The 9,129-nt window shown below is 54.4% G+C and overlaps 2 long non-coding RNA genes across 2 annotated transcripts; both read right to left on the reverse strand.

Moving 5' to 3' along the window:
- Positions 1 to 49: 49 nt before the first annotated feature.
- Positions 50 to 2,181, reverse strand: LOC121018012 (uncharacterized). Its single transcript, XR_005784994.1, has 3 exons — positions 1,646 to 2,181; positions 411 to 550; positions 50 to 155 (listed from the first exon to the last, which is right to left on the reverse strand). It is a non-coding gene; the product is annotated as an uncharacterized LOC121018012 (long non-coding RNA).
- A 1,383-nt stretch (positions 2,182 to 3,564) lies between these two features.
- On the reverse strand, positions 3,565 to 8,302 carry LOC121018144 (uncharacterized). Its single transcript, XR_005785043.1, has 4 exons — positions 5,680 to 8,302; positions 4,519 to 4,622; positions 4,294 to 4,376; positions 3,565 to 3,842 (listed from the first exon to the last, which is right to left on the reverse strand). It is a non-coding gene; the product is annotated as an uncharacterized LOC121018144 (long non-coding RNA).
- Positions 8,303 to 9,129: the final 827 nt, after the last annotated feature.

The following is a 9,129-nucleotide window of genomic DNA, read 5'->3' on the forward strand; positions in this document are numbered from 1 at the left end:
AAAGAAAAGAAAAGAAAAGAAAAGAAAAGAAAAGAGGGGAGGGGTGTAAGTAAGTTAAAAATCTGATCTAAAAGAAAGATCCTAGCCAGGAAGCAGGCCCTCACCAGACACAGGATCTGTCAGTCCCTTGATCGAGGATTTCCCAGCATCCAGAACTGTGAAAAACAAATGTTTGTTGTTGAAGCCACTCTTGTCTATGATAATTTGTTACAGCAGCCTGAACTAAGGAGGTAAATTCTGGAAGAAACTGCTAAGGGCAGATAAGAATGTGAGCGGAGGTGGGGAGAGGGGAGGCTGTGGGTGTTTTCTGCAACCTTGGGACACCATTTGACTTTTAAAACTATCTGCTTGTCCTACACCTTGATTTGTTTCAAGTTACTTTAGTTTCTCAAAAATAAACATTGGGGTACCTGTACAGGAAGGTCTCGCCAATTCGTGCAAGTCCCGTATGTGGCTCATATAAATGAGTAGAACATCTGAACGGTGTGAATTTGAAATGAATACTGCTCTTTTTCTTTTCAGCTTCACACAGTAGGTAATCCAGAGCAGGCTAACAGTTTTGCCAAGGGGATAAGCAAGGGCAAGAAACAAAGACGGAATGGTGGGAGTGTAGAGCTTGCAAAGAACTCCCAAGTTTCTGACCCAGAGCACTTCCTGTACAGACTTGTAAACAGCCCCAGAGGTGTCGTGCAAGCCCACATCTGTGGGTCCTAACCAGCACAGCCAGGACTCCCACCCAGGACGTGTTCTCTGTGTAGCCAGAGCACCTGAGCCCCCCAGAACCACTGTCCAAAGACTGTGCCCAGTGACAAGAGTCTTCCAGAACAATGACCTGGCATGAGGACAGAGTGGAGGGAGAGGAAACAAAGGCACTGGGAAAATTTGTTCCATACATGCCTAAAACCCTTGAGAGGGGCATCAGAAAAGCCACATGGACTATGGCATGTCTAGAAGGCTCACCCCAGGGGCATCCAGGTGGCTCAGTTGGTTGAGCGTCCAACTCTCCATATCAGCTCAGGTCAAGATCTGAAGCTTGTAGGATTGAGCCCCACATCCAGCTCTGCACTGAGTGTGAAGTCTGGTTGAGACTTTCTCTCTCTCCCTCCCTCTCTGTCTCCCTCTGCCCCTTCCCCACTTGCTCGTGTATGCGCTCTCTCTCTCTCTGTCTCTTTCTCAATAAATAAATAAACATTAAAAAAATAAAAGGCTCATTCCATATGCCTAAACTTTTTGTGAAAAAATTGGAAACTTTACAGATCTAACCCCAAAGTCTTTGGCTCAGATTGGAGCTCAAATAAACATGGGCACGGCCACCCCACCCCAGGCACAAGCCCCTCCCTGTGTGGAAACAGGTTCATCCCAGTGCACGAGCTCCAGCCATAACTAAATGCCCCAATTTTCAAATAAAAGGCACTGGACTCAGACATGGAGTAGAATTTTGTCCTGCAGAGCACTTTGTTGTTTAGTGACACCTATTTAAAACATCTGAGGACACCTCTTTTCCAGGGGGCTTCAGGGCCCATTTAAAAGCCACAACAGGAATGTGGGCCTCATGGCTTTATCAGCAACCTCTGCCTACCCACCTCTCTCTGAAGCAACATGATGTAGATAATGCTTCCTGGCTGTTTGCACACAGCAGGCCTACCTCCAAGGACTGATCTGACGCCGTAGAAGGTCCATAAAACAAAGAATGAGCTGTAGAATCCACGTGGAATTCTGAACCAGAAGTTCTAAGACGATTTTGACCATGGCGTCAGCAGGGGCCTGAGTGCTCAGCTTCCCAGCCAGGCCGCCATCAGGAAATGCTCCGCACACACGTCAAATGTTGGCTCTGCTGAGGCTGCTCAGTACCTGGTGCTGGCCCCAGGGCTGGAGGCCAAGCCCTGTGCCTCGACCAGAATGAGGAAGGTGAGGTCGTGTCCCCGCAGCAGGCAAGGGGACAGAAGGGTAGCTGCGGCCCTGGAGACAGACTCCAGGCTCATGGCCCCGCTCCTCATCTCCCCAGCCAGCTGACCTTGGGACCCAGTGCCCAGGGCAGTAACCGTGTACCCACCCCCAGGAGTGACTAGCAGATACGATGAAGCAACGTATAAAAACCCCAGTGACTGGCACATAGAAGGTTCTCAGTGTGAGCCGAGACCACCAAAACCCAACCTGAATGGACAGGAGGCCGTCACTCCCTTTGTTGATCAGGATTGTGTTGGTTTGCGCCCTGGGAGCCTTCCCGGGGGAAATCTGAAACAGGCCCATGCCAGGGGGCTGGGGGAGCTGGGAGAAGAGGGAGGCTGCTCAGGTAGGTAGGTGCCAGCCTAAGAAGCAAGGGGACTTACAATGAGGCGGGTCTTGGGCGCCACAGGACAAGCACAGCTTGGCATCCACCACCAGAATGGTAGAAGTTTGTGGAGAGGCCATAACTTGAGTTCGGTCATATCCACTGTCCAGAAGGTCTCAGCTACACCTTCCTCTCAGGGCTGCATCCTTGCAGACGGCTCGCAGTGGGAACAGCAGGACAGTGGATGGAACATACGTTCCAAGCTCAGGACAGGAGGAGCCTCTGATTGTCCAGGGCCAGCTTGTGGACCAACCAGTGGTCACATTCTCTCGTGACCTCCTCCAACAGACAGGCCATCCTTTTGTTTCAGAAATGCTCACCTGTGGTGCAAAGTGCCACCCCAGACCCGCTGAGCCTTTCACGAAATGTAGGCACATTGCGGTATCTTCCTAAGACCCAGACAAGCTTGAATCCCAAAACCCACCTAGTCCTAAGGGCCCAAGGCCCTAGTTAAAGAAATGTAGATCTGTATTATGTTACATCCCAGAACAAAGAACCTCCTAGAACCCAGAAAGGAATGATAATTCCAAGATTAGTAGTTATCCAAAGGAAGGAGAGATTAGTTACTGGGAAGGTCCTTGAGGTGGGCATCCTATCCCTGGGGTGGGGGCCTTCCCTACCCTCCACAGGCAGTGGGCAGTGTTCTCGTTACCGGTTGTGGAGACACACACTGACCGTGTACCAGGCACGACTGCTGCCTGATTTCAACTTTGCAACGATCCCAGGGGTGCGAGGAGCCCACAGGAAAAGTCAGGCTCAGAGAGGTGAAGTGTCTGGCCCACAGCCACACAAGGAAGACAGGACAACCCAATGTGTTCCCTCGGCTCTGTGCTCCCCAGGCCCTTTGCACCGTATCCTGCACAGCTCTGCCCAGCCAGCCCCCTTGGTCCTGTTCCACCTGCCCCTACCATGCCGACCACAGGCTCCTCCAGCACCAGGCCAGCTCCTTGGCCCCTGCAGGGGTTCCCTGTCATCTGCACAGCCGCCTTTCCCAACCCACTTGTAAAGTAGCATCCATGCATGCACACGTGCACCCACATGTGCCCACAGGCACCCCAGCACACTCGGGGCCCTGGCCCCGTCCACTGTCTCTCCAGGGCTCTGGCCACCAGCAGACGCGTTATACTTTCGGTGGTTGTCTCACTAGGACGCGTGTGCCAGGAAGGGAGGGCACACTCCCAAGGAGGTGGGTTACCGACCCTGGGGCAGGTGGGGCCAGGGGCTGGAGAGCGTGACGGTACACACTATGGACACCCAGATTCAAGCAGCCACTTCCGAGCCACAGCGGCAGAGCTGACCAGGTGCAGCAGAGGCCGCCTGGCCCATGGAGCTGAAATTACTTACCATCTGGCCTCTTCTAGAAAACGTGCGCCAGCCCCCCATTTTACGCAGCTGCTGGTGCAGCATGTGCCAACGTGACGGTCGTCAGAAGTGAAGGGGCAGCTGAAGTGGAGTATTATTTGACCGTAACAAGGAAGGGAGCACTGACGCCGGCACGACACGGATGAACCTGGAGGACGCGAGACCGAGTCTAAGAAGCCAGTCTCAAAAGGCCACGTGCTATACGACGCCATTTATGTGAAACGCCCAGAACAGGGAAACCTGTAGACAAAGCAGATCAGCGGTGGCCGGAGGCTGGGGGAATGGGGCAATGATACCCTTCACCGTCAACGTTCTGAAACTCACCGGAGCGATGCTGGCACCACCCGCGAGTACACCAAAACCACTGAACTGTGCGCTTGCCACAGGTGACTTGTGTGAGTGGGAATCACATCTCAGTGAAGGCGTTTTTTACAAGTGAAGGGACCCCAGGAATTCAGAAAACAGAGCCCCGCTGGGTTTCCTCCAGCCTGAGATGACCGTCTGGGTGTCCCCAGCCGGGTCTCGGGTTCAGGAGGGAGAGCTCCAGGCCGTGCACTCGGCAAGAGTCATTCTGTACGGAGGAACCCCGACCCGCCTACCGGCCCAGGCTCAGCTTCTGGCGTGTGATTTCCAGTGGCGATCGGGACAGACGGGTACAACGTTGCCTGCAGATGCGCTATGCCTGTATTGACACAGAACCGCCAACATTAAAGCCACAGCTCACTGCCCACGGTGCCACATCCTGGTGGACCGATAGAATGTGAGCTTGCAGGGCAGAGTTAGGAATTAGGTAGACTGCCATCTTCCAGACTGGGGAGACAAACCTGTTGCTCATAGGGACAGGTGCTCCCGGGAACCATGGGTTCTCATCACCCCACGTCACGTTTAGGAGAAAGGTGAAGACATCTCTCAGTTTCATCAGCGAGTCCTGGAAGGGAAGATCCGCGGAGCACGATTCAGCTGCAGAGACAAGGAGCCGGTCTCATGAAGAAACTAAAAGAAGGTTCTGAAGGGCGCCTGGGTGGCGCAGTCGGTTAAGCGTCCGACTTCAGCCAGGTCACGATCTCGCGGTCCGTGGGTTCGAGCCCCGCGTCGGGCTCTGGGCTGATGGCTCAGAGCCTGGAGCCTGTTTCCGATTCTGTGTCTCCCTCTCTCTCTGCCCCTCCCCCGTTCATGCTGTGTCTCTCTCTGTCCCAAAAATAAATAAATGTTGAAAAAAAAAAATTAAAAAAAAAAAAAAGAAGGTTCTGGAACTGTCAGGTGGTCAAGGCCTGCCCGGACCTGAACTGCTTCCCTCAAAGCAGGGTCTCTGTCAGCACTGCTCACGTCCACTCTCTCCCTGCCTGACCCCATCCAGCCCCAGGTCCCATCGGCCCATGCCCTGCACCTATCGCCATCAGACCCGGGCCCACACCTATCTCATCCCTGCTTCCAGAACACCCCAAACTAAGGCAGCTTTGTAACAGAGCAGTCCGCAAGTGCTTTCTGTAAAAGGTCGGCGTAAACATGTCAGGCACTGTGGGCCAGTGGCCTCTGGTTCGTTGATTCCACTTCTAGAAGGCAGCCATTGGCAAGAGGTAAACTAATGAGCACAGCTGGGTTCCATAAAGCTTTGAGGACAAAAACAGCCCACGGCTGTTTGTCAACACCTGTTCTGGCTTGCCCATCCCCCCTGTCCTATTCCGGGCAGAGGGTCACCTTTGCCAAAGGCAACTCTGATCATCACACCCAGCCCTTAGCTGCCCCCGTCCCTGGGGATGTGCTTCCTGCCTTTCACACGTCTTCATGCCTGGCGGTCTCTCCAGCTGCTCCCCACTCTTGTGTCCAACACCCAGCCATCCGTCCAGTGTCAGCTAGAGGTCCCCTCTGCAGAGACGGGGCCCCTGACACCTCGTGAGGGCACAGCCCCCCTCACCTGCTTCCTAGCTCCCCCCACTATGCCCGCCACAACAGTGCTGTGGCTGGGGGGGTCCCCTCCGCCTCACCTGGTACAACAGCAGGAGGGGGTCTGCCTCGCCCCGGCTGTCCCCCCAGTGCCTGGCACAGAACAGGAACTCCGTAAGCACGCGGTGAATTAAGGCATCAAATGGATAGAAGGATAAGAGAATCCCAGGTCCCCGTTTGAAAATGATCCAGTACCTGTTGGTGAGGAGGAGGATGGGAGGAGGGTGGGAGGGCACAGGGAGCACATGCACAGAGCCCTGGAAACCTCTGACCTGGTTCCCGGCAGTCTGTTCTAGGAGCTCGGGGGTGGGGGTGAGGGGCAGGCCATAGGGGGTCTGTAAACCTGCAAGCACCCCTGTCCGCACCCCACATACTCAGCACTCTCAGCGCTCGGGCCACACATACCCACTCTGGCTAGATTCCAAAAGCCCATAGAGAACAGACCTGGACCCCGAACGCCCACAGCATTCTGCCGGCGTGGACGGCTTTGGGGTCACCAGAAAAACCAGCCTTGCCCCTTGAGGAAAGAACATGGGGTTGCTGTGAGACCCGCGTCTGGTGAGCGATCAGAATGGCTGCTTCCCGGAGTGTTTGAAGAAGGCTGGGGCTCTGTCGGGAGGACACCGAGGGGCACATCTCGGTGGGGCCCCTGGTCTCTCTCAGGACACAGGTGGCTTCTTCTGGACAGACTCCCCCAGGACCACATGAGCTCACAATTCCGAGGAGGGGGGGAAAGGGGTGAGAACATTTTGTCCTCCTGTAAAAATGACAGACGAGACCCTTACGTTTCAGTGGCCCCGACCCAGGCATCGCAGGGGACGGACTTACTTCGCTCGTGAGTTTTTCCTCAGCTGAGAAGCTACTGCCAAAAGGAAGGAGTCCCGGAACTCATTACAGACAGGGGAGGTCTTAGAAGGGAGGCCGGAGTCTCACCCTTCTCTGCTTCCTGACTCACACGTGCACGGTGATACACCCGCTCGGCCAGCTCTTGGCCTCGGATGAAAACCGGAAGGAGAGGGAAGCGTTCCCAGCACCCGCAGGACCCCGGATCCCGCACGGAGCAGGGAGGTCACCTCGGGGCGGCCAACCGCGGGTCGGTGGGTTTTGAACAGCGGTCGTCCGACTCACTTCTCCCAGCAGCCCAGGGGAAATGCTACGGGGACTACGGGGGTGGGGTTGTTAATTTAGGTCAAACCCACGTAAAATTAACTATTTTGAAGTGTACCCTTTGGCGGCACTTAGCGCACTCACGGTGCTGTGCAGACAGCACCTCTGTGTCACTCCGGAACCTTCTCATCACCCCCAGAAGGAGGCCCGACCCCTCTAGGGGCCGTTCCCTCCCTGCCTCCCCAATCCCTGGCAACAGGGCTCTGCTCTCTGTCCCCACGCATCCGCCTGTTCTGGACATCTCACGGAACTGCAGTCACACCCCACGTGTCCTGTTGTGTCTGGTCTCTCTCTCTCTCTCTCGGAGCACGTTTCCAGGTCCGTCCCTGCCGTAGGATGTCGTCAGGGCTTCGTTCCTTTTCACGGTGGAAGAGTACAGGCTCCCTCTTCCTCACCCCGCAGCTGCAACTTTTTAAAAAAGCATCAGGGCAAAGCAAGAAAGGACAGCGTGCACGGGGTCACCCACAGCCGCCCTCACACCTTCTGTCTCCCCAGAGGAGCAGGAGGAGTGAGAGGCAGCCTGGAGGGCAGGGCTGGTGGGGGGCAGGAGGGGGCGGGAGGCCTGGTGGCTGGGAGGCTGGGAGGGTGGGTGCGCGGGGCACCGGAGGCACGTCCCCACCGTGCGCTGACCTTCACGCCCATGGCCCAGAGCAGGACACACTGCCAGACGCTCAGTGGCCCCCCGGCCGAAACACTTGGGTCTTGCTGAGCCAGAGAAGCCAGAAACCCCACGGCCCTGGCCCTGGTCCTGGTCCCAGCTGCGCGGGGCTCCGATCCTTTCTCACAAGAATGGGTGAGTCAGGCGAGACCGGGGGCTCCGAACCTGGGGAGAAATGAGAAGGTCTGGGAACTTGATCAGGAAACAGCACATTCCTTCCCGCACACCCCTCTGCTTGTTCAATGTTTCAATGTCCCAATCACGGGTGGAGGCCCCCACCCAGTGGAATCGTGGGTATTTCCATGGCACCTGCCAGGTGGCGCACGCACAGCAAAATATCACTCTCCCTGGTCGTTATTTCTAGACGTAGGTGTTTCTTAGACCCGTCAGCACACCATGCGAGTGAACACATTCAAAAAGAAGCACATTTAATAGCCAAAAGGTAGAAACAACCCATATTATCTATCAGTCAGGGAACATGGAGAGCGCAACAGAATCGTATTTGGACGTAAAGGAAGGAAGTTCTGATACCTGCTCCCTCGTGGCTAAACCTTGTCAACATGACGCTCAGTGGAAGAACCCAGTCACAGAAGTCCAATGGGTGGGTCCATGGAGAAAGACTGGCAGTTCCGGGAGAAGAGAGGAGTGGGGGAGACCCGCTCATGGGGCTCAGGCAGCCGCAGTGGAACCACGAGTAGGGATGCTTGCACAATATTGCGAAGGCACTAAATGCCACTGAGTCGTGTGCTTTAAAATGGTTCATTTGAAGGGCTCAGTCGGTTGAAAGTCTAGCTCTTGGTTTTGGCTCAGGTCATGATCTCACAGTCGTGGGACTGAGCCCCGCCTCAGGCTCCTTGCTGAACACAAAGCTGGCCGGAGATTCTCTCTCTCTCTCTCTCTCTCTCACTCTCTCTCTCCCTTTGCCCCTCTCCCCCATTGTGCTCTCTCCCTCTCTCTCTCTAAAATAAAATTAAATTAGAGGCACCTGGGTGGTTCAATTGCTTAAGCATCCAACTTCGGCTCCAGTCATGATCTCACGATTCATGAGTTCAAGCCGGGCTCTGTGCTGACAGCTCGGAGCCTGGGGCCTGCTTCGGACTCTGTCTCCCTCTCTCTGTTTGCCCCTCCCCTGCTCATGCTCTGTGTCTCTCTCTCTCTCAAAAATAAATAAACGTTTCTAAAACTTTTAAATAAGTAAAAATAAAATAACTTTTTTTTAAATTTTAGTCTTAAAAAGATAAAATTAAATGGTTCATTTTACGTTGTAAGAATTTCTCTTCAACAAAAAAAGCACATACAACAATGCCTCATTTTTTTAAATATCTTGATCATTATATTTTAATACTATAACCCTCGGAAATTTCTTTCATGGATTTAAGACTATTTCTCCGAGAAGGATCTGCTGGCTTCACCAGATGCCAAAGGGCTTTGGTACAGAAGGATTAGAACCCCCTGGACTGGAGCTCTCCCTGGCCTGCTGTTCCTACTATTCTTACCTGGACAGGTACTGCCCCCTGCCCCTCCCAGGTGGCACCGTGTGAAAAGCCCTTGCATGCCCTTCATCACCACTTGGTCTTCTGCTCAGTACAAAGGCTCTGCAATCTCCAGAGTCCTCTCTAAAAATGCAGGTGTCCCAGGAAAGGTGAAACTCAGCAGTGTCACCAGG

This window comes from Herpailurus yagouaroundi, unplaced genomic scaffold (genome assembly GCF_014898765.1).
Source record: "Herpailurus yagouaroundi ecotype Mexico unplaced genomic scaffold, PumYag 217, whole genome shotgun sequence".
NCBI classification, from domain to species: Eukaryota; Metazoa; Chordata; class Mammalia; order Carnivora; family Felidae; genus Herpailurus; species Herpailurus yagouaroundi.